General features: G+C 37.9%; 1 protein-coding gene across 4 annotated transcripts in view; it reads right to left on the minus strand.

Annotated features, from left to right (window-relative positions):
• Window positions 1-25,082, minus strand: part of MRTFA (myocardin related transcription factor A) — a gene marked incomplete at its 5' end in the record, with an annotated part of 151,195 nt that overhangs the window by 103,973 nt on the left and 22,140 nt on the right. For 2 of the 4 annotated variants that reach the window (XM_081130598.1, XM_081130596.1), the window contains one exon: window positions 14,744-14,805. The exons of the other annotated variants lie outside the window; for them this stretch is intronic. The remainder of the gene's footprint in view (window positions 1-14,743; window positions 14,806-25,082) is intronic. 4 annotated transcript variants of the gene reach the window in all.

Below are 25,082 nucleotides of genomic sequence, written 5' to 3' on the forward strand. Positions count from 1 at the left end.
TGATTTTGGATGTTGGATCCAGGAGCCAAAGCCAAATCATTTCCCTAATATCATTTGAGTTTTCATTAGGTACATGAGAAGGAAAACATGGAAATGAAGGTACCATGACAGAAACAAAAAAAGAATACACGAATAGGAAGAGAACAGAAAAAAGATGGAAGAGTAAGAGAAAGCGGCAGAGGTACTGATATAAGGGAAAGAAAAGCTGCTATGAAACCTGCCTGTTGATAACTCAGGAATTCCCAGTCTCAGATTGCCTACTCTGGGTCTTAGACCATCCCTCTGACTCCTAAAATTATCATATACAGCTGAGTATCTAATTTCATATCAGTACTTTCTACTCACACTATTTTAGAAGCTCAATAAAGCTGTAACTTTATAATGCTGAGGGGCAACCAGCTGTCCCCAAACTTAAAGACACAAGTAAGCTCAAGGGCTTATATAAAAGGACATGAACTTAACAGCTGGAAGCAGCCGAAATAAATAAAAACAGAAAAAAAGTAAAATATGTATATTATCCCTAGGCTCATCTCCTTCTCCACTGATTACTTCTACACCTTCCTGACAAGTCCCTGCCAGATATCCATAGCTTAGAATAGTGGTTTTCAACCATCTCCATCTCATGGTACACATAAACTAATTACTAAAATTCTGCAGCACACCAAAAAAAATATTTCTCTGATCTGACAAATAGGTATAATTTTGATTCATTCACACCAGATGGCTATTGTTGTGTTGGCTGTTGTCATTTTTTTTTTGACAATCCGAAGGAAAAAAGGTCAGTGCCCCTGACTAAAACAGTCAGGTACTTCACGTTTTAAAAATTCTTGCAGCACACCATAACCTAATGGTGTTGGGTACACAGGGGAACATCTCTTAACTGACAAATTGCCTTTTAGTCTTATGTCACCTAAGATCTTCTGGGGTGGACCTGACTTCCATTAATTCACTCAACAAATATATATTGATCAGGCACTGTTCTAGGCACTGGGAGTACAACAGACAGAAAATATCCCTGCTTTCATGAAGCTTACATTATAGGGAGAGAGACATATAAATAAAAGTAAATAAATATACAGTAGCATAATTTCATATAACTAAATATTATGGCAGTATGGGGGCAGTATAGAGGGCAGTTTGACTAATTTAGATTAAATGGTCAAGAAAGGTCTCATTAAGGAGGTGATATCTGAGCTGAGGCTTGAATAATAGCCAATACTAAATGAACACTTCCTGTAAGGTGAGGCACTTCATATGTATGTATTCAATCTTTATAACACTAAAGAGATATATACTTATACAGGTGGGGCAAAAGTAGGTTTACAGTTGTGAGTATGCAAAAGTTTATTCTTGTATTATTATTTATTCATTACTGTATTATTTTCTCTATGAACAACTTAACCCTACTTTTGTCCCACCTTGTATTACCCAATTTTTTTTACAGTTGAGGAAACAAAGGCACTGCGAGGTTAAATAACTTGAATGTGGGTAATCAGAAGTATGATTAGAATCCATGCCCCTAACCACTACATAATCTGACTACCAGAATTTGATAAGAAGCAGCCAGTCATGCAGAGGAAATAGCATGTGCAGGTTCAAGGGCCATGAGGTGGGAATGAGATTGGCATCTTCAAGGAACTGAAACACCAACACAGCCAGAGAACAGAGCAGGAGGGGAGAAGTATATTCTATGAAAAACTGGATTCCACTGAGAGATATGATCTGACGTATGTTTTTTAAAAGATCACTTTGGCAACTGTGGAGAGAACAGACTGTAGTGGAACTTGTTCACCTCAGTCTTCAGCCTGACTTTGAGTTTGGTATAATTTACCATTCTGCCTGGCCCTAGTAACAACTGCAATAATGTTGTTTTGGGAAAAGTTATGATGACCCATGTGACCCAGTTCTCGATACATCATATAACTGAGTTTGGTAATATAACCTTGAGTAAGTCACTTTGAATAAAAATGTATTGTTACTATCTTAAAGGATCTTATGAAAAATTACTCTAAAAAGTACAGAGTTTAACTACGAGGTGGTATTTTGTTGGAAACATTTAACAGAAATTTGACAATGTGCCTTAATCCCTTCTCCCCAAACCACCCCCTCCCCAAGAAAAGGCTACTTGAAATATAAAGCATTATTTCGACAAGATAACTTGGTTACATTCCTTGAATATATTCATACCCACAAACATTACAGACATGCTTTCCTTATGATTTCTAATCCCTCTTCTATGGTGTTCAAACGCATTCCAATTTTTAAATGTGGAATTCTATCTGTCTTTTAGAGATTTCTTCTCTAAGAGAAAGGATGATGGATATTTAGAAGTCCACACACTATGTATAAAAAAAATTAAATAAATTTAAATATGATCTAACCATATTTTGTGTATTTACCTACAAAATTATGTAATCTGTCATGAGACAATTTTCAGTTCTTCTGTCACTTCCACTCTTACACCAAAACCTTATACTTCAATAAGCGAGGACACCCTGAAATGTTGACAAGCCACAGTACAGAAATCTGCCATAGTGATCCTGTTCGGGTACGAATAATATGAAATTTCTTGAACATACTAACTTTGGAATGAAAAACTTGTTGAGACAAACCTCACTTAGGATGCAGTTAGGAAAAAGGGAAGACATTTACAGTATTGTGCTTTGTTTCCACACAACAATGAAGCATTTGAAGAAAAGCCCTGTTTTCTGGTAGCAGAGCCTCATATCTTTAGGTTTCCCAGTGAGCCCTCTTTCCATATCTTGAAATGCTGCTCCGTTTTAATAAAAGGAGCCATGAGTATTTTCCTAATTCTTGATCAAATATTTTAAAACACTGGGAATGAAATATCTTGCCATAAAAAAAAAAAAAAGAAATCCAGAAACTGCTGCAATTTTGTAGAACACCCAAATACAACAACCCACACCTAGAGAAAATGTACATTCAAGACAGAAGAGGCCAGGCACCTGCAAGTGCTACAATAGGGGACCCTCAGGGCAACATACACACCTATGACAGCACTGTAGCATTAGAGCTGAAATACCCGGGTATATCACCATCATACTCAATTATTTTTCTGATTACACTTTAATTACAAAAGCTAACTTATTAATTAAAACAATCTACTCTGGCAAGATCAGTTACCATAAAAAAGCACTGGCTCTTCACATTTACCTTCACAGTATACAGGTATAGAGTCTGTTTTAAATGCATTTTCAGTGTTCTTATTGTCATTTGTCATTAAAGGCTCCAATCAACATAGAACCTCTGGAAACAATGAATCTCAGCAACTTAAATAAAAATAGCTTCTAAGTCATGGCTCACTCTTCCCTTCTCACAGCCTTTTGTTTCAAATAGTATTACTCTCAGCCAATTAATATTTCTAAGAAAAAGTGCTGAGACTTTCTGATGAAGTAAAATGCAACAGACATTAGTAAATACAATTTTAACTTCATTACAATTATATTTAAAGCTTTAGAATAAAAAGGGAAGAGGGAGTGGAAGCAAAGAAATCCATTTCCCAAAAAGACGAATAACACAACAAAGTGTTCTCAAAGCACTGCAGGAGTTTCCACATTACAACTACATCTAAGCACAATTATTGTAGAACTTAAAAAATGCTAAGACACATTATAGCAGCACTCCGCAGTCAGTGCAATGGCTTTTGAAGGCATCTGTGTAGGCAACAAGCATAATACAAAGAGCAAAAAAGAAAAGGTAAATACGTACCAACATGAAAACTTTCAAATACCTTGGTGGCATATGATAAAATGGAAAGGTCCTGAATTAATCAAGGAGAAAGGAAAAACACTCATGATCCATGTCTAAAAAAAGGGGAAAGCATCTAAATGTAATCACTCAAAAGTCTTAGACAGCATGAAAAGAGAATAAATGAACATTTTTAAATATTAGAGACTACCAATAAGCAGGAAGTAAAAGAACCTCATCTGGCTCACTGCAGCAGGTACTGGAGGTTGTTGCCCAACATCCACTTTCCACTTCTTCCTTAGTAACAGAACACCTGAGCTTTAGCTAAGTGCCTGCCAGAATGAGGGCCGCATCTCCCAGCCTCTCCTGCAGTTAGGTGTGGCCACGTAATTGAGTTCAAGCCAATGGGGTATGAATAAAAGTATTAAGTGTGATTTCCAAAAACTGTCCTTAAAGGAACTGGGTACATCATTCTTTGGACTTTCCTCCTTCCCGCTGGCTGGAATGTGGATGAGGTGCTGGAGGGCAAACAGCTATCTTAGACTACGAGGAAAAGGCTGCACATTGAGAATGACAGGGTAACAAAAATAGAAAGAAACTGGGAATTCCCTGATATTGTGGAGCACCATGCCAGCCTTGGGTTACTCATCTCTGGACTTCTTTTATGTAAGAGAAAAATAAACTTATATCATGTTTACAGTCACTAATATTTTACTTTTTTGGTCACAAATGGTTGGACATAATCCTAATACAGAACTTGGTGCCAGGAGTAGATGCTTCATGAGAAACAGAATAACATATGTGGCATTGGCTTAATAATGTGTAGGTGGTGAGCATGAGACACTGAAGGCTGAAAAGGCAATCACTGTTATGCAGCTGGGCAAAACACCTGGTTAAACCCCTGCCTGATTATAGCAGGATGCTATGGCTTTAAGGGAAATAGTAGGAAAGATTCAGAATGCTGCATGTGTTGGCTGCTTCTTGGAACTGTCAACAAAATTGTATCAGAGAGGCAAAACTCAGGCTAGAGCAGAGATATAAAGGAATAACACCTTTGCTAAGGAAGGGGTACTCTTTCCTGTGGCCTGGAATCTAAGCTGACTAAAAGCCTTTTACTTTGGAGTCTTATCAAATAGAAAAAGTAAACCATTCTGCACACCAAAGTGGTGCAGTTAAAAGCAGTGGCTGCCCGGCCAGCGTAGCTCAGTGGTTGAGCGTCAACCTAGGATCCAGGAGATCGCGGTTCGATTCCCAGTCAGGGCACATACCCGGGCTGCGGGCTCCATCCCCAGTCGGGGGCACAGGAGGCAGCCGGTCAATGACAACTCATCATTGATGTTTCTATCTCTCTCTCCTTCTCCCTTCCTTTCTCTGAAATCAATAAAAACACATTAAAAAAAAAAAGCAAGCAGTGGCTGCCAAAAGGAGATAAAACTAGAGCTCTGCCATATAAAGGCTATGAACCCAATTGCCAAAACAAAAGGGGGAGGGAGGGTATTTAGGATCGCCTTGCACAGGCCAATTGTTTCAGGTAGCGTCACTTTAATTGCAATTAAGTTAAGGTGCGGTAGAGCAAGTAAAAGACCAGAATCATCAGGCCTTAGAAAAAATGCTTAGTCCAGAAATTTATTCTATCAGGACAGAAAATCTTCAAATTTCCTACACAGCAGCATTTAATAATCGATACAAACCAGCAAACTAGTGACTTTTATATGTTACCAATTCTTTCCTTTTCTGAATGGTAATTTTTAATTGCTATCATCCTATTACTATTAAATCTACTGTACTCTAATTGCTTGGGAGCAGTTACCTAGTATTTTAGTTTTGCAGGCCCGAACCACCCTGACAGAGAAGACTGCATATTACTCAGACACCCTGGACTTTGAGCTGAATGCAGTAACTAAATGAAACATCAGAGTAGACTCTCTTGGGATAAGGTGAACATGTTATGTGTGTAGAGAGGGGTAGGCGTGTATATCAGAACACCCAAAGGAGTGGACTATAGTAAAAAAATAAAAATTAAAAAATCCTAATTATATTCCCTAATCCATTCTCCTCTTCTGTCCTAGAAATAAAATAAAATAATAAAATAAAATAATAAAATAAAATAAAATAAATTAATTAAATTAAATTAAATTAAGTTAAAAAATAAATAACTGGCAAATGGCAATCCAGATGACTACAATTCCCAGACTCCCTTGAAACTAGGTATAATCATATGACAACATTCTGGTCAATGGGCTATAAGCACAAGTAATAGATACAACTTCTAGAAAGTACAGATAAAGGGCGTAAGCATGCCACCCTGGTCAGGTAGCTCAGTTGGTTAGAGCATACTCCTGATACACCAAGGTTTCAGGTTCGATCCCCAGCCCCAGTCCGGTTATGTGCAGGAGGCAACCAATCAATGTGTCTCTCTCACATTGATATCTGTCTCTCTCTCTTCCTCTCTCCCCCCTCCCTTCCACTCTCTCTAAAAATTAATGGAGAAAATATCCTCTTGTGAGGATTAACAAACAAAAGACAATAAATAACAAATGTTATTGAGGATTTGGAGAAAAGGGAACCCAAAAGCCCCCAGTAATGTTGGTGGCAATGTAAATTGGTACAGCCACTATGGAAAACATTATGAAAGTTCCTCAAAGAATTAAAAATAGAACTACCATATGATCCAGCAATTCCAGTTCTGGGTATTTATCCAAAGAAAATAAAAACACTAACTCGAAAAGATATATGTAACCCATGTTCATCGAAGCACTATTTGCAATAGCCAAGACGTGGAAATGCCCAAGTACCCATCGGTGGATGCATAAATAAAGAAAATGTGATATATATGTATATGTGTATGTATGTGTGTATACTCTTGTGAATGAACTCCTGCCATTTGCGACATGAATGGGCCTTGAATGCATTATGCTAAGTGAAATAAGACAGACAAAGACAAATACATATGATTTCACAAATACATATGACAAACAAGAAAACAAGGATGAGAAGGCTCTATTTAGGTCTCAATGCTACAGGAAAGAGGGCTCCAAGGTGTGACTTATTCTAGATATCTGAGGTCAATGATTACTACTTTAACTTTTAATTAATTTTTATTAAAACATTATATAAGCGTTCTAAAAATCACAAAGGCTAGATTTAGAACAAAAAGCAATAGTCACTGAGATATTATAACCCAAAAATCATTTTTTAAAATTGATTTTAGAGAGAGGAAGGGATACAGAAACATCGATTAATTGCCTCTTGTATGCACTCTAACTGGAAATCAAACCTGCCACCTTTCCATGCACCAGACGACATTCCATCCAACTGAGCCACACAGTCAGGGCCAAAAAACATTTTTAAATCAGCATTCAGATACCAGAAAGGAGAAGAGAACAGGGCGGGGGGGGGGGGGGAGGAAGTGCAATTAGGAGGCTATCGGAGAAGTTTGAGAGAGATGAAGGTGGTTTAGCCAAAGGCAGTAGTAAAGCAGATAGATCATACCACATTTGTAGTAAGGGTAAGTATAATTTCATGAAACTTTTGTTTCAGATATCTGCATACTTATGGGTCCTAATATATGTCTCCAATTATGGGTCACAGCAAAACAGTTTGAGAAACACTGCCTAGGACAGCGATTTTCAACCAGTGTGCTACAAGAATTTTTAAATTCTGCAATACCTACTTAGTCAGGAGCACTGACCTCTTTTCCCTTAGATTGTCAAATAAAAAATGAAAACAGCCAATACAACAAAAGCCATCTGGTGTGAATGAATCAAAATTATACCTATTTTTTGGTCAGAGAGACAAAAAATATATTTTTGGTATGTCACAGAATTTTAGTAATTATTTTATGTGTGCCACAAGATGAAAAAGGTTGAAAATGGCTGCCCTAGGAAGTTGAGAATATGTATGTTCCCTAAAATCTTTGTCAAAGTCCTACATTAGGCTCAAGAGAAACAAGCTACAACAAGTTTAATTACATACCAAATATAATCTTATTAATCTGCCAAAAGAATACATCATTTGGTCTTCAAAAAGAAAAAAAAGAACGAACAGTACAAGAAGTATTCAGGAATCACTGGAATGCCAGAAACAAATTTTGTTACTTTTACCAACCAGGGAGATGTACAGATTACTAAAGAAATATAATGCCAATTTTCTTTAACCACTAAATCATTCTAACCATTCAACTCCTACTAACTTCAGGAATTCAACAGCACTAACACACGTTCATAGTGACAATGTTATCAGAATTTTAAGGAAAATACCTTATTCTCCCAAATAAGAAAACATAGCCTAATTCTCCTTGAAGAATTCAGAGATTACATTCTTTCAGGAAAATTCCTGCCTTAAGCAATAACCTTTTTTTTTTAATAATGGAGATAAAATAAAACATTATCTACTAATTTGCCCAGCCTTTAGGTTCAATTAGCTCAGTTTCTCAACAGCAACGCTATTGGCATTTTGGATGGGCAATTCTTTGTTTTGGACTATTATCCTTGGTCCCTGTATCTCCTCCCTCCCCCACAGTCACTATAACAACCAAAAATGCCCCCATACTTTCCCAAATATCTTGTGGAAATATGGTAACTCTCTCACTGAGAATCACTGAAGAATTTAGCTGATACACTCCTTAGATCAAACCATTGCCACATAATGAATTGTGACCTTAGATCATGACTGTGTCTTGAATTTAACCATTTCCAGGTAGCATTAAAATCATCTGGTCAGAAGCAGAAAGAATATTTACCATCTTTTTCCTAGCACAAGGCAGTCCCTGCGTGTTATTTTCAAAGTGGTATGCAGCAAATGTAGACTTTGAAGAAAAAATATACAGAAGGGAACTTTTGTCTCAAGTCAAATTTATCCAACATGGAGGTCCAGAATAATCACCAACAATGTGGCCGCTGTTTGTTATCAGACAAAAGAATAGTCTTTGCAATAAAGGACTTCCAAAATGACAAATGAGAAACTATACATTAAACAACTTCGATAAATATTCTGTTAAAAAATTTTTAGATGGACTCCTGTATCTAATTTATGTATCTTGGTCAGCTTCTCCAAAAGCTTACCTAATTGTTTATATGCTTTATACTTATTAAAGTACAAATTTTCTAAAATAAATAAATAAAAATATGTGGACTCTGCAAGTATTCTAAGTTAAAAGTAAATCTACATTTCCCCTAAGTTTCATGAAAAAAGGATGGGACAGAGAATTACAAAAGAAATGTCTAAGATTATTTCCTTGAACAAAGTCTATAGGTATATTGATATATTTATGTATACTGTACAGATTTAAGGGAAAAGTCAGTGAATAATATGTGACAAGTTTTATCACACTGAAAAGAATATGTAACACTTACTGAGTACTTATGACCAAAAACAGTGGCAAATGCTTGTTCAATACTTGCAGTAAGCTTGTGAGGGTATTCCCCTCCCTATGTTACAAAGGAGAATACTGAAGTACAAAGGTAAATAACTTGTTCCAGATTACCTAGTGGTTAAGTGGCTGAGCCAGGATTCAAATCCAGACTAACTCCAGAGCCCTCACTAAGAGCTGTGTTCTTCCAAGGCACACATAGGAAGACTGGAGGAGGGGATTTTAAAAGTAGGAAAGAACTAGCCTGAAAACCATGAACCTTGAAACATGCTAAGAGAAAGAAGCCAGTAACAAAAGAACCCATATTATATGATTACATTGATATGAAATGTACAGAATAGGCAAGTCTATTGAGTCAGAAATTAGGTTATATTAAGGGAGGGGGAGGATAGGCTTAGAGGAGGGGTAAATGGGGAGTAGCTGCTAATATCTATGGGGTTTCTTTGAGGACTGGTAAAAATGTTCTAAAATTTATTTTGGTGTTGGTGTAAAATTCTATGAATATACTAAAAACTATGGAATTGTATATTTTAAAGGGTGAACTGTACAGTATTTTAATTATATCTCAATAAAGCTGTTTTTTAAAAATAGACCTAAACTGAGGTGATAACAGAAAGGGTCTAAGCTGTTTCCCAGGTCTCTAACATGAGTAATATGAATGAAGAAGTGATTTATGCTGCACTCACCAGATACAGAAGGAGGCCAGGCAGGGAGAGGTCAATAAGTCAAGCTTGGACATGTTAAATTTAAGATACCTATGAAACACCCAAATGGAGATGTCCAGAAGACAACTGGATTGATAGGTCTAGCTAGACTTATTAGAGGTCTGGGGTGAAGAAATTACTTAGCAATCAACAGCAAACAAGCAGTGGTTGAAATCAAAGGTTTTGATGCAGAGATCCTCAAAGAGTACAAAGAGTGATGAGAGCTACAGGCTAAGACTGAGACTAGACAGCCCTAGGGAATATTCACAACAAACAGCTAAGCAGAGGACAAGAAGTTTACCAAAGATAGTGAGAAGCAACAGTCAAAGAGGAAAGGGGAAAGAAAGGAAAGAATACAATCTTCTCAGGACCAGAAGTTTCAAGAAAAATAAATGAAAATGCTACCAGGAACAAAGGATGAAGCCAGCAGCTATAAGACTCTTATAGGCAAAAATAAAGTCATTCAAATACCAAGTGTGGTAGTTTTTAAATATACCCACAAATTCTTTAATACTCCTCCATTCAAAAGGTAGAAAAGGCCCTGGCCGGTGTGGCAGGTTTGATTCCCGGTCAGGGCTCATACACAGGTTGCAGGTTCAATCCCTGGTTGGGGTACATGTGGAGGCAACTGATCTCTTTCTCCCTTCCTGTCTCTAAAAATCAATAATAATTTTTTAAAAGGCAGAAATTAATTTCCCTCCGCTTGAGTGTGAACTGAACTTGGTGACTCTCTTCTAAGGCACAGAATGCAGCAGAGTAACAATATGTCACTTCTGAGTCGAGGTCATAAAAGGTATTGTGGCCGATCCTCCTTACTCTTTCAGCTCAGTTGCTCTACACAGAAGGACATCATGTTGTAACAACCAGTCCTCTGAAGAAGTCCATCTGGAAGGAACTGAGGCCTCTAGCCAACAGCCAGTGAGGAACTGAGGCCCTCTGCCCTCCAGCCCCAGCCAAGCCTTCAGATGGCCACAGCCCCAGCAGGCATTATGAATGCAGCCTCATGAGCCAGATTCACTCAGCGAAGACGCCTCAGACTCCTGAGCCACAGAAACTGTGTGAGATAATGTTTATTGTTGTTTTTAAATCTGCTGAGTTTTAGAATAATATGTTTTGCTAAAATAGATAACTCATACACCAATAAAAGTTTTAAAAGCTCAGGTGTACTAAAATATCATTTACCTCATTTACTAAGCATCTGTACAGAGGAGAATTCTTCAAATTAGCAGATTTCTAATCTGTATACACAAAGATAAATAACCAGACATATGATTTCCTTTCAAAATAAGTAACAAATGAAGTGAACAGGAAACCAAACATAATGCAAAAGCTTTTACTGAGAGGCCTGGGGCATTATAGAATAAAGTCTTCCAAGAAAAAAGAAACACATAACTTTGAATAAAAGCTAAAGCTCTTCTTTTCTAGAAAGGTTGCACTTTTTTAAAAGTGGTGAAAGAATGGAATAAAAACAACAAAGGAGTGATATGTTTGACCTGTAATAAGAAACTTATAAAAAAGGAAGGGGAAAGAAGACATGCAATAGGCAGAGTGGTGGGAGTTTTGTAGAAAGATGATTAAATTTGGTGCAGAACTTAAAATCTGTGGATGACATTAAAGGAAATTTAAAAGTGCTTACAAGCGATCTTTTAAGGTGCTGAAAATGTAACACTAGAGAGTGGTAATGGTTATACAACTCCATAATTTACTAAAAAGTCACAACTTTACACTTCGAGTAGGCAAATTTTGCAGTACATAAATTATACCTCAGTAAAGCTGTGGGGTTTTTTTATTTTTTAATTATTTTTTTAATTGTTCAAAATATTACAGATGTCCCCTTTTTACCCCCATTGATCCCCTCTACCCTGCATCCACCTCACCCCCAGGTCTTCCCCAGACCAGTGTCTGTGTCCATGGGTTATGCTTATAAACATAAGTTCTTTGATTAATCTCTCCCTGCCCCCTCCCCCCTCCCCACCTTCCCTCTGAGATCCCTCAGTCTGTTCCATGCTTCTATGTCTGGATCCATTCTGTTCATCAGTTTATTTTATTATAGTCCACATATAAGTGAGATCATGTGGTACTTGACTTTCTCCGAATGGCTTACTTCACTTGGCATAATACTTTCTAGTTCCCTCCATGCTGTGCCAAAGGATAAAAGATCCTTCTTTTTTACAGCTGCATAGTATTCCATGGCATAAATGTGCCACAGCTTTTTCATCTACTCATCTACTGATGGGCACTTGGGCTATTTCCCGATCTTAGCTTTTGTAAATTGCACTGCTATGAACACAGGGGTGCATAAATTCTTTGTGATTGGTGTTTCAGGTTTCTTAGGATCAATGGGTTTTTTTTAAAGTGGTACACGCATCCCTCAGAGATATTATTGTAGGAAGGATTCCAGACCACCACAATTAAGCAAGTATCACAATAATGCAAGCTGTAATCTTTTTGCCGGTGGAGAGTCTTGCCTTCAATTTGTAAAACATGTAACATCTGTGAGTCACAATAAAGCAAAGTGCAATAAAACAAGGTAGGCCTGTATTTATCTGTTCATTGAAGCAAGACAGAAAAATTACAGTAGGGTGTCTCTGACTAAAGAAAGCAAGCAGCCACCTGGCCCTGGCTGGTACTGCACAGTTGGTTGAGCGTTGTCCCATGCACCAAGAGGTCACCAGCTTGATTCCCAGTCAGGGCACATGCTCAGGTTGTGGGCTCAATCCCCAGTAGGGGGTGTGCAGGAGGAAGCCAATCAATGTTTTACTCTCACATCAATGTTTCTCTCTCCCTCTCCCTCTCCCTTCCTCTCTCTCTAAAAATCAGTTTAAAAATCTTAAAGAAAGAAGCCAAGAGGAAGAGTACAGTAATTCATTCAACAGACAAGAAAATAAAATGAAAATTTTCATAGAATTAAGAAATATTAATGTTTCCATTTCAGCCCAATAAAGTACAGTATTGTGTCTCTGGGTAACTCTGTAAACCTTGCTAAAACCACAAAAGCTTACTATCTTAAGAGTAGAAAGACAATAGATTTGGAAACTTTAACTGGAAAATGAGAAGAAACACTTCAACTTAATTTCCTATTTTAAAAGAATGTATGGTAGCTTCTTTACAAGCATGATGACAACAGTCAATTCCCTCAGCCAGTCAAAACATTCAAATGGGGGATTTTTTGGTAGTTTTGAAATAGATTAATTTGCATTGGTTCAGGGACTTCTGCAGTTTCCCAAAACAGCAGTACTATATTTTATTTACCCCATTTACAGCAAAAGAGATCAAGCAAAACTGCACCTATAAACAACCACAATTCACATTTGTTTCAAGCTATGAAAATATTAACCTACTCTGACCTTTCCTGCACCAACTTCAACAAACCCTGGGTCAAGAGTCTCAACTTCCCAAAACAGCACAGGTGTCTCTAATTTCAGACCTGCTAGTCTCCTCTCTGCCTTTGGCTAAATCAGTAGCAAGCCCAGAAAATAAAAACAAAAACTTCTACCAACTCATGTAGGTATTTTCTTTCTCCATAAAAGAATGTTCTAGCAGACACAAATTAAATAATGTATATCAATATATAATTCTATTTAAGTGGCTATAACAAAGGTTGAAATAGTTCAAGATAGTGATATTCGCTTATTTTCCACCTAGACTTGAAAAATTGTAATATCAATGAACTTTATACATTTCAATAAAAGAACATACTGTTAAAGTTTACAGGACCATGCCTAACCCTTAGTAGGCATTCAAGAATTGTTAGTTCCTCTCTATCCTTTCCGTTAATTCTTAAAGTCTTTCCATGAAATATTTTCTATTTATTATTACCCCAATATAAAGCAGGAGAACAGAAAGAAAACAATTCCCTGACTGACCACCAGATCAGACCCCAAAAATTCAGGCGACCCAACAGTGAAGGGATGCTTTTGTAGAAGTTAAACTTTAATCTACCTTCTTCATCTCCCTTCCTAGGAAGTCAAGGACCATGTTCCTTCTGCTATAGGAAGTGGCTCAACTGTTTTTCCTTGTAGCAATGTATTATCAGTTCCTGTTCTTTGTGATCAAGAGAAAGCCAATCTCAAAAACCTATGTTGTTCTAAGTGCAGATGGAGCAAGAGTCCAAAGATTGTCATCAACCCATAGAACCCCATGTTCACAGGATTCCTGGTTGGGGGCTTTGGGAGAGTACTGTCATGTTGTTGGGGTTTTTTGGCCATCAAGTTCACTCTCCAAGCAATCCAAGTTTCCTGCACCAATAAGCAATGGTGTCTCCACACACCTACAATCATGGAAAACTAGAACTACATGAACTATCACTAGACCTTTGACACAAAATGTTCTGAGAGAAATAGGTTTGCAGAGCTGTGTGAAGCTGCCATCATAGCTCTTTTTGTAGATATCTGACACAAGATAGATAAATGAGCCTGTACTTTTGTTCAGGCCCTGGAGCTTAAGATAGGAACACAAGCATGTTATGTCAAATTAAACTCTAGTGGTTATAGATGGACAGATTCTGTCATCAGTAAAAAAATTTATAGTTGTCAGTGACAGCCTGGCTACCGTCGAGACAGGCCCTTTGTTGCATTTAGTCTACCATTCACAAAAGCTACTGAATTTTAGAGTGAACAGAAGAATTAGCTAGTCTGTCACTTCCCACTACCCCAAGCTGGTTTATAAACATACTGGCTCCAATATAAGAACTATGCCCTCTAAGGATTTAATCCTGGTGTGTAAGTGTGTAAATTCACAGTTCTGTTCTGTGACCACCAACATTTTATATATTGGTTGTGCTGTTTCTTCGGCACTTAATACATTCTAACAACATACTAAATGTAGTCCACAATATTAGACAAACCATAGGGCCAGGATGAGTGTTTCCCTAAACAATCAAATCTGATCTATTCTAGTTCAGTAGAACTGAAAATACTAACACCTTAGGCAGGAAAGAGCAAATAAACCTGGGACCTACCTTGTTTATAATTCCCACAGAGAGATGAAATTCAATTCCATGCCAACCATACCCTTCGGTCACTAAAACACAAACAGAAAAATAAATGTTCACGCAATATAAGCACTTCTTCCAGTTCCTAAAGGGTATTTGGTTTCGAAGATAAGATGCTGTTTCTTATCTCCTTTCTATGCCCACAACAGTCACTGGCAAAAAGGTCCAGAGAGGTGGAGTTAAACAATAGGTAACACTAATTGAGCAGTTACTATATGCCAGGCACTGTTCTAAGTGCTTAAATGTACTAATTTAATCCTCACAATAACCCTGTGAGATACTCTTGTTAACTCATTTTACATCCAAATAACAACTAACCTTTACCTCTGAAAATTGCTCTTACTGATAAAAAATTCCTTTTAAATAAATGTAGGCAATCTCAACCATTGTAGCTGGACTATCTCAATGGTTGATATCTCTGTTCCTTATTCATCCACTCACTGTGCATTTCTTGGGTCCCCACAATGTGCTGAGCACATACCAGGTGCTAAAGAAGATTCATTCTCTACCCTTTAGGAATTGAGAAACTAGTTGGGGAGATCAGACTAAACTACAAGAAATGGATCAAGAAATGAAATGCCCTATTATAAGGAACATTCTCTTTATGCAATCATTCAGTTTAAAAAAATCAATAATCTTTGGGAAAAGGGGAAGAAAGCTGCACATAAAAGGTGCCCTAAACCTAGACCTTTAAAAATAGGTTACATTGGCAAAGTAAAGAGAAAGACTCTTCAGGTAAGAAAATAAGACCAGCCCGGCCAGGCGTGGCTCAGCAGTTGAGCGTCCACCTAGGATCCAGGCGATCGGGGTTCGATTCCCGGTCAGGTCACATGCCCGGGTTGCGGGCTTGATCAATGACTCTCTCATCATTGATGTTTCTATCTCTGTCCTTCCCTCTCCCTTCCTCTCTCTGAAATCAATAAAGATATATTTAAAAAAAGAAAAAAGAAAAGAAAAGAAGAACAAAAACATGGTGGCAGCGACCTAGTGTACCTGAGGTTCTCCATAATCTGATCCCATCCATTTTTACTAGCCTTTGCTGTGGCCACTGATCTCCCTCTCTCCCCCCATTAGCCAAACCAAACTGCTTACTTCTAGGACATACAATCTTTGATAGTTCCATTGCTTCTCCTAGTGCATGGAATGTTCTTCCCCCTTTTCCCTGGTGGTAACTTTAATCCTAGTATACAGCAGGTACTCAATAAAATATAACCATTGTTGTAAATAACTTTTATTATTTAATATCCAATTGAAATATTTTTCTAAAGCCTTTTCCAGTTCCCCAGTTCATGCACTCAGTGCCTCTCCACCACACTCACTGGCATTTGTCCATTTCTCTGTTAGAGTGGTAAAACATTTTATTGTCCCTAAGTTTCCTTTTTTCTTTTACTTGTCAGAACAGGAAACATTTTTAATACAACTCAATATCCCCCGAGACCTAGCACAGTGTCTGGCACATAATGGGTGCTCATTATGTACTTGTTAACTGAAGGCCCAACTGACTTGAATTTACAAAATGAGTAACAATAGGATTCTTCTAAAAAGTCAGCTTCTTTAGTACATTTAAACAATTCAGTTTGTCAAAATCTAACGCACTTTTACATTTTCATGAATATGTCTGCTACATAATGACAACAATTCATGCACAAAAAAGGCAAAATAGATTCACTAAAAACTACCAGCTGACTACTTTTTGCTTTACAACAAAACAAGGTCCTCATCCATGCCAACTGAGACAGGAGACATTAACAGAATTGATCACTTAGGTATTGTGCTGGTGACCTTTCTCACTGAAACGGTGCCCCAGTTGTGTGTGCAATATGCATGTTTAAGTAGGTATTTATATTGGCTTTAGTCATGGATCGTTGAGGTTACAAATTTAGAAGTTCAATCCTAAATCCAAGGTTTATTTATAGAAACTTTCCATATGGTAAGAGCTTAAGAAGTAAAACAGCAGCCTTTTTCCCTGCCGAAAGCAGAAGGTAGCAGAGCGCCAAAGGAGCAAACCCTCTCCTGACTCTGTCCTTGGCACTGCTTAAAGCAGAAGAAATGTGCAGGGCAAGCAGGAGCCTCACTGAAAATCAGTCACCCAGGGCAACGGGCAGTTTCAATGTTTGTGCTATTCAAGGCTTAAGTATTAATTTTATACATGCCCATGTTCATTTAAAGAACAATTTGTGGCTTGGAACTTTAAAAATGTTCTAATGTGCTAGTTTGTCCACATATTAATCCAGTCAGCCAGGTTTGAACATGCCAAGCTTAAAATACTCTCTAGATCATTATGCAAAGGTATGAGCTCAATCCTTTATCCTCAGCAAAAGGAACTCAGGGAGAATGACTAAAGAAATCTTATTTCAATGGAAGCCTTAACAGAAAAGGCCAACTCCTAAACAGTGATGAGTTAATTTTTTTAAATAGCTAAATGAAAGTAAGATACAAGCTAATGACAGATTTCTTACAATTATTAATCTCAAAATGAGATCCTAAATTTTTAGGTCAAAGTTGTCAGAGAATGTATTTTGAAACTGATTTCAAAAATTTCCTACGAGACTATCTTATAAAAAGGCTGTTTTAGTCACCCACTGACTGAACTCCCCTTTAAAATCCAACTCTTATATTTTATGTGGACAGTATTATAAGCAGAGTTCTTTTAATCTTCTATTTTATTGGCTTTTCAAAAAATGCAGAAAGAGTTCGGTGACTTGATAATGAAACACTGAGGCCAAAATCTGATTACTAGTCCACTGTACTTATTCTACAACATACTACTAAACACTTCTCTTTATTAAGATAGAAAATTTTAAATATCTACGCTCATTCCCTAACTGAAAAAATTTTTAAATTAGATGTGTGACACGGAAGCATGGAACAGACGAACGAATTTCAGAGGGAAGGGGGGGGCAGGCAGCAGAAAGAGATTAACCAAAGAACATACATGCACATATGCATAACCCATGAACACAGGCAAGAGTGTGGTAGGCTTGCGGGGGAGCAGGATGGAGGGGTGAATGGAGGGGAAAAGGGAGGCATCTGTAATACTTTCAACAATAAAGATAAATATAACAAAAAATTAGATGGGTGTGCCCTTAAGATTTGGAAATGCTGTCCCTTAAAAAATTGGGCAGCAGGCCCTGGCTGGGTAACTCAGCTGGTTAGCGAGTTGCTCGATAGGCCAAGGTTGCGGGTTCGATCCCAGGTCAGGGGAGATGCAAAAAATGAAAGCAACCAAAAAATGGAATGGAAGGGGGAAAAGGAGGAAAGAAAATTAATACAAAGGTTTGACTCTGATATCAAAAAAAGGGGAAAAAACAATTCCCAACTAAATTAATGAACTGTGGTTTTTAAGCAATCAGCCTCAATAGCGTATGATTACATACCTCCTCAAACTGAACACCTACAAAAAAAATATTAATCTCATTTTGCCTGATTCCTCTATTTGGTCTTTCACTTCCAAAGAGAATAGCATTAAGTGGACTGGGTCTCCTAAAGAAAGTGGGGGAGTGAGAAATGTAGTCCATGTGGCCTGTTAAAGTGCCGGTGCCTGCTGGAGCTATTAGACAGCCTCAAAAGTAGAGCCAAGAAAGACCACTGTGTTCCCAAACATGTCCACAACCTCCTCCAAGAGAGACTGGAAACGTGCAAGAAGCAATATACTCTGCTCCCTTCCACATCCACCAAAACCTTTCCTTTCTAGTTATCAATTTAACTTGCAAAGAGATTTCAGAACAGATAATAAACATTGATTAAGGTGACAAGGGGGAAAGGGAAGCAATACTATATATGCTATAGATGAAGAGAGGGGGTAAGGAAGACATGTAGCCCTGCTGGTCAGTCCAGCTGCGGCCTGCAACCTAACATGCTGCTGAGGCAATAGAACATACACAATACAAATAAAAAACTAAAATTTCAAAAGTTCCACTAATAAGACGAGTTTCAAACTCTATCAAAGTTTCCAGTTTTGCCTTCCTCTGCCTGCACCCCGTAACAGCCAGGGAAGCATCTCCCATTTCACTGTATTAAGACTCAGATGTCCAGACAGGCAGAAATAGCTACTACTTTTTCAAACTGCAAAGCAAAATTCAGTGTACAGTTTTCAAGTATATGAACACCTACTCCCTTATGTGATTCTCCTAACACTGAAAAGTGGTTATTTGCAGAGATGATGGGTGGAGAGCAAACCACAGCAAAGCCTCTAGTATAAGTGGAGTCATAGGAGAAGCAGCCCATTTGTCTATCAGTGGTCTATTTAAATAAGAAAGCAGCTCTTTAGACCTCAAACCTGACTTCAACACTTCTGAAGCTAGTCTTAGATAAATGTGTGCATTCCAGTTTTCTTTTTTTAATATGTTTTTACTGATTTTAGAGAGGGAGGGAAGGGAGAGCATAGAGAGATCAAAACATAAATGAGAGGGGGGCATTGATGGCCTGCCTCCTGCACACCACCCACTGGGGATCAAGCCAGAAACCTGGGCATGTGCCCTGACTAGAAACTGAACCAACGACCTCTTGATTCATGGGCTGACCCTCAACCACTGAGCCACGCCAGCTGGGCGCATTCCTGTTTTCTTAAACAGAATATTTAAAATGAATATTTTTTATTATTCACTGCTTTTCCCCCATAACTAAATTATTTTAATTTTTCAAAATATGTTATAACCATGATTTTTTTTAAAAAATCAAATAGTTCAAAAAGTATGTAGTGAAAAGTAGGTCTCTTTCCCATCCCAGTACTCCAGCACTCCATTAGAGAAATGATTTCAAGTTTCTTCTACTTTAACATTTTCTTAATTACTGAATCACTTTCCTATGCTTACATATGTGGCTGTTGGAGGAGATGAATGACTTAAATGGTTTGGTTATTGCACTACCAGAGAGAGCACATCTCCACCATCATTAAAATGTGAGCATCTGTGCAGGGGACCTGCCTTCAGTGTGGCACTGCACATTTGTATCAGTTTAATCAACACATTCCAACTTCTGGAAGAACCCACTACTCAGCACTCTGGGCACTTTAAGTCTTCTCAGGAATTGTCAATAATGCTCAAAAGTTCTTTTTTTTTTTCTTTTTTTTTTAATATATCTTTATTGATTTCAGAGAGAGGAAAGGAGAGGGAGAGAGATAGAAACATCAATGATGAGAGTCATTGATCAGCTGCAGCCCGCAACCTGGGCATGTGCCCTGACCGGGAATCGAACCCTGATCGCCTGGATCCTAGGTCGACGCTCAACCACTGAGCCACGCCAGGCCGGGCTCAAAAGTTCTTTCTTGACAACCTAAGGTGCTTGTTTTTGTTTCCCTTGGTTTTGGGTTCAGCATTCTTTTTTTTCTTTTTTTTTGATATATCTTTATTGATTTTAAAGAGAGGAAAGGAGAGGGAGAGAGAAAGAGAGAGAGAGGAAAAGAGAGAAACATCAATGATGAGAGAGTCATTGATTGAGCCCGTAACCCGGGCATGTGCCCTGACAGGGAATCAAACCCCAATCACCTGGATCCCAGGTCAACGCTCAACAGCAGAGCCACGCCTGGCTGGGCCAGCATTCTTTTGGATGACAGAAAGTTAGTCTCTAGATAACCAAAGTTTTACCATAGGCATTTTCATGTCTATCTGCATTTACGCAGAGCTTACAGGTAAATAAAAATAAATATATTAAACATCTCACTTCTCAAGAACACAACAAAGTGATAAAATTAAAAACACTTTTTTAGTAACCAACAATAATTTGTTATTCAACTATCAACAGTGCCTGGAACGTGATAAGCAGCTGATAAATATTTTTGGAAGGAATGGTTTAAGAAGATAATATAGCAGCAGAGAAAATGTGTGTGTTTTGGAGTCAGATCTGGATTTGTATCTCAGCTCCTACTTTTAGTCATATGATCTTGAGCTAAATTACTTGGCATCTGTGAGCCTCAGTTTCCTCACCTAAAAAACAGATGGCTACTACCATTTATCTTACAGAATTACCATGAAAAGATGTTCCTAGTGATATATTCAAACATATAAACTGCTTTGTTGGTATTGACTGTAGGTACGGTAAAAGCATGGATTTAAGCAAAAGAAACAGTTCAATAGTTCACAATTCATTTATTCATTTATTCAACAACTATTTCGTGAAGGCCTAGTATGTGCTAGGCACTGTAGTTGCAAAAGATATATCAGTGATCAAGATAGACATAGATCCCTGCTCTCATGGAGCTTATATTTCAATGCAGTGGAGAGGGAGATAAATAATAAAATAAATATAATAAGTATATAGATCTTAAAATATAATGTTTTAGAAAAAAGAAAAGGTAGATCAGAATAAAGGGAATCAGAAGTGTTGGGAGCAGAGGAGTTATAATTTTTAAATAAGATTATCAGGGTAGCCCAGCCGGGCGTGGCTCAGTGGTTGAGCGTCGACCTGGGATCCAGGTGATCGGGGTTCGATTCCCGGTCAGGGTACATGCCTGGGTTGTGGGTTCAATCAATGACTCTCTCATCATTGATGTTTCTATCTCTCTCTCTCCTTCTCCTTTCCTCTCTCTGAAGTCAATAAAGATATATATAAAAAAAAGAAGAAAAAAAAAGATGATCAGGGTAGGCCTCATTGAGAAAGTGACACTGGAGCAAAGATTTGACAATCATGAGTTAGCCATGCAGATATCGAGGGGAAGAGCATTCCATACAAAGGCAACAGCCAAGGCAGAAGCAGGACTACCACATTCAAGGAACAACAAGAAAGCTAGTATGGCTGCAACAGAGTGAACAAGAAGAATATAGTAGGTGAGATCAGAGAGGTTAATAGAAGACCAGACAATATAAGGCCTCACGGGCTTTTACTTGAATGGGAAGTCACTATTTTTGAACATAGTAGTGACATAATCTGATTTAGGCATAAAAAGAAAGATTTGGGCTGCTGTGTTAAAAATAAAGGAAAGGGTGGATGCTGGGAGATAGTCTGGTCAAGAGAGGACAGTGGTTTAGACCACAGTGGTAGCAGCAGAGTTAGTGAGAAGTGGTTGACTTTGGATATATTTTAAGGAAGGTCCAGCAAGTTTTCCTGGCAGCCTGGATATGGGGTATGAGAGAAAGATAAGGGTCCAAAGTTTTGACCAGAACAACTGAAAGAGTAGAGCTGTCTTCAAATAAGTCAGGAAAAGCTCCTCGTGGGGGGGAAAATGTTTAGAGAAGGAAATGAGTGGTTTACTTTTAGTTTTGTATATATTTTTTGAGACAGTTGGCTTTCTAACTTTTCCAACAGGTAAATAGGGTTAAATTGATGAAATAATGGTTTTTAACATTTCCATTTTACTATCTTGTAATAGCTGATAAACGACAGGTTTTATCTAACCTAGGATCTACAGTTTAACAAATTAATTTCAGCAATTATAATATACACAAAAAAAGACACTCATTAAATTGTTTGATACTGATTAATTCCCAGTGACTGACCATGTTTGTAAAGCCTGAAGATCAAGACTGAAATCCATTCCAACTCATGGTCTTAGGTATGGGGTCAAATCTCAGTCAATGAAGAAGAAGAATAAAGAGAATGAGTTCCTGGCATCTGTTACCAACACTGAATTCTTCATCCTGACGGCAACTGAAGAATTCCAGTGATTGGTCCTAATATGATCAACTTCATTCTGACATACTCCTCTTGTCCTAAACACAAATTATTCCCTCCTTCTGTTCCCTGGAAGGTCCCAAAAGAAGAGAATGGCCCAGAGCCTGAAAACAAATGCACCTAGGAAGAAAAACAATACAGAGAAGAGCCTACCCAGGACCAGCACTATTCCCACACTCTGGGTCAAGATCATTTGAGAATCACAAAATCACATCTGAGGGTTGGAAAGAAATCATCATGTGTCAACAAATATTTTCCAAATAACCGTGTGCTAAATGCTAAGGGTACACAGATGATAATGATAAAATTCCTATTCAAGGTATTCTGTGCTAAAGTACTTAAATAGAGAAATTAACTAAGGGTTATGGGAGTACAAAGGTGGCAATAAAAAAGATTTTCACACTAAATTGCCAAGAATTAACTTGGGATCACCACATCCACCATCTCCTACCAATCTGCATGCAGAAGGCTCATGTGGTGAATCAGGCTAAGGAGAAAGCAAGGTTGCAATCTTTGCAGGGCTGGGACTTGCAACCTCTTAGAATCAGGGTCTTGTTCTCTTATGTACTTGGTTAAAGAAAATAGTTAGGGGTGGTTACGATCATTTCCTTCTTTCTTTTCCAAACAAACAAACAAAAACCTGGGATCATAAGAAAACATTGTTTTAGTCCAACCATTATTTTTCTCAATGCCAATCTCCAAATTTTATGAGATAATACTTAATCCTTTAAAATATTTGCTGGAAGAATATAATGCTTTCTCTTCCCATCCTAAAGGAGGTTTTATTTAACCTAGCCTATTTACAGAGGTCTAGGTTACAAGTTTAACTCCTACAGTAAAACTAACCATAACCACTTCCAATGCCATGTGACTTTTCCTCTGGCCCAAGTTCTAAACCCTCCACCTCCCAAGGCTTAGGAGTCTTTCTAGCTCTGGGTCTTCGGCACACCTATTTTCATTATGTTACTGCTAATTGTGACTCTCAGGAATTCAGCCACAAAGCTCTAAGGGAACTTACTCTATTAATTCACAAACTACATTTCATTTTCATTTACCAGACAAAATCTTAAAGACCTGTTAATGCAGAGTATCAAAAAGTGTCATCTGTCTTTACACATCTCCAAAAGAAAAAACTTATCTCTGACATGAGTTTTTATTTATTGGTAATCTCTGTCTGATAGAAACATGCTTCCCCACGATCACATATTCCAGCAAACTGCTGCTATCTCAGCAATTACAATGAAGTATATGCTTTATGAGTCAGGCCTTGGAAGTGGTTTAGCACACGGAAACTCACCAGCTGGCATCTACAATTAGATTCAAGGAGACAAATGGAATTTCTGCACCAGGTTTTTCCAAGAGTTAACTAGTTCTTAAATTTATTATGCATTTCTGAAGTGTTTACAGATGAAATGATATAATGTCTGGGATTTATTTTTAAAATACTGAGGAGGAAAAGAGGAGCAAGGTTTAATAGGATCAGTTATGTGTTGATAATTATTGAAGCTGGGTGATAGGTCCACGGTGGTGGTTCATTTTATTATTCTCTTTATTTTTATGCCTGTTTGAAATAGTCCATAATAAAGATTTAAGCTTTTTTAACTATGTCATGATCTAGTGAACTTGAGAAACAAATAGAGAATAAAGTGATTCTTGGGACCAATAATCTCCATAATCAACCAGAATAAAAATTGTTTCCTAAGACATCCCTTGCCCTGGCCAGTGTGGCTCAGTTGGATGGGCATCATCCGGTGCACCAAAAGGTTGCCAGTTTGATTCCCAGTCAGGGCACATGCCCATGTTGCAGACGTGATCCCTGGCAGGGGCATGCAGCAGGTAGCCAATCGATGTTGTGCTCTCTCACATCGATGTTTCTCTCTCTCTCTCTCTCTCTCCCCCTTCCTCTCTAAAAATCAATAACAATTTTTTAAAAATTTAAATACACATATTGCCCGGCCTACATGGCTCAGCGGTTGAGCATCAACATAGGATCCAGGAGATCGCAGTTAGATTCCCAGTCAGGGCACATGCTCGGGTTTCAGGCTCAATCCCCAGTGGGGGGCTTGCAGGAGGCAGCTGATCAATGACTCTCTCATCATTGATGTTTCTATCTCTCTCTCTCCCTTCCTCTCTCTGAAATCAATAAAGGCATATTTTTTTTAAAAATAGACATACCTTGATTCTAACACTTATTTCTCACTGAAAAAATATTTATTGAGCACAACTACCATGTACCAGGCACCCACCTTACTGAGGATACAATGGTAAACTAAATTCTCTCTCCCTGAAGGAACTGAGTAGGGAATGTCTTATGAAAGAGGCAAGCACATGGTGTCATAAACCAAACAAGAGGGAGATCTAATCCAACTCTTGCCAATCAGGAAAAGCTCCCAGGTACCATTTAAATTAATTCTGAAAGAGTCAACCCAAAGAAATGAATCATTTCTTTTTGTCCAAATTGACCTTTATCATAATCTCATAGACAGATCAATAAGTAAATGCCTGTTTCTCTCTGAACTAACACATCCATTTCTCTATAAAGCTGAAATTATCAAACTATCATTCGTTCAATAATTATTAAATACCTACCATGCACCAGCATGTGCTAGACAGAAAGAATAAAACATGGTCTCTGCCCTCCTGGAATTTATAATCTCAGAGCACAGGAAGGACAAAAACAAATAAGAAAGAAAGCTAT

This window comes from Miniopterus schreibersii, assembly GCF_964146895.1.
Source record: "Miniopterus schreibersii genome assembly, chromosome: 2".
NCBI lineage: Eukaryota > Metazoa > Chordata > Mammalia > Chiroptera > Miniopteridae > Miniopterus > Miniopterus schreibersii.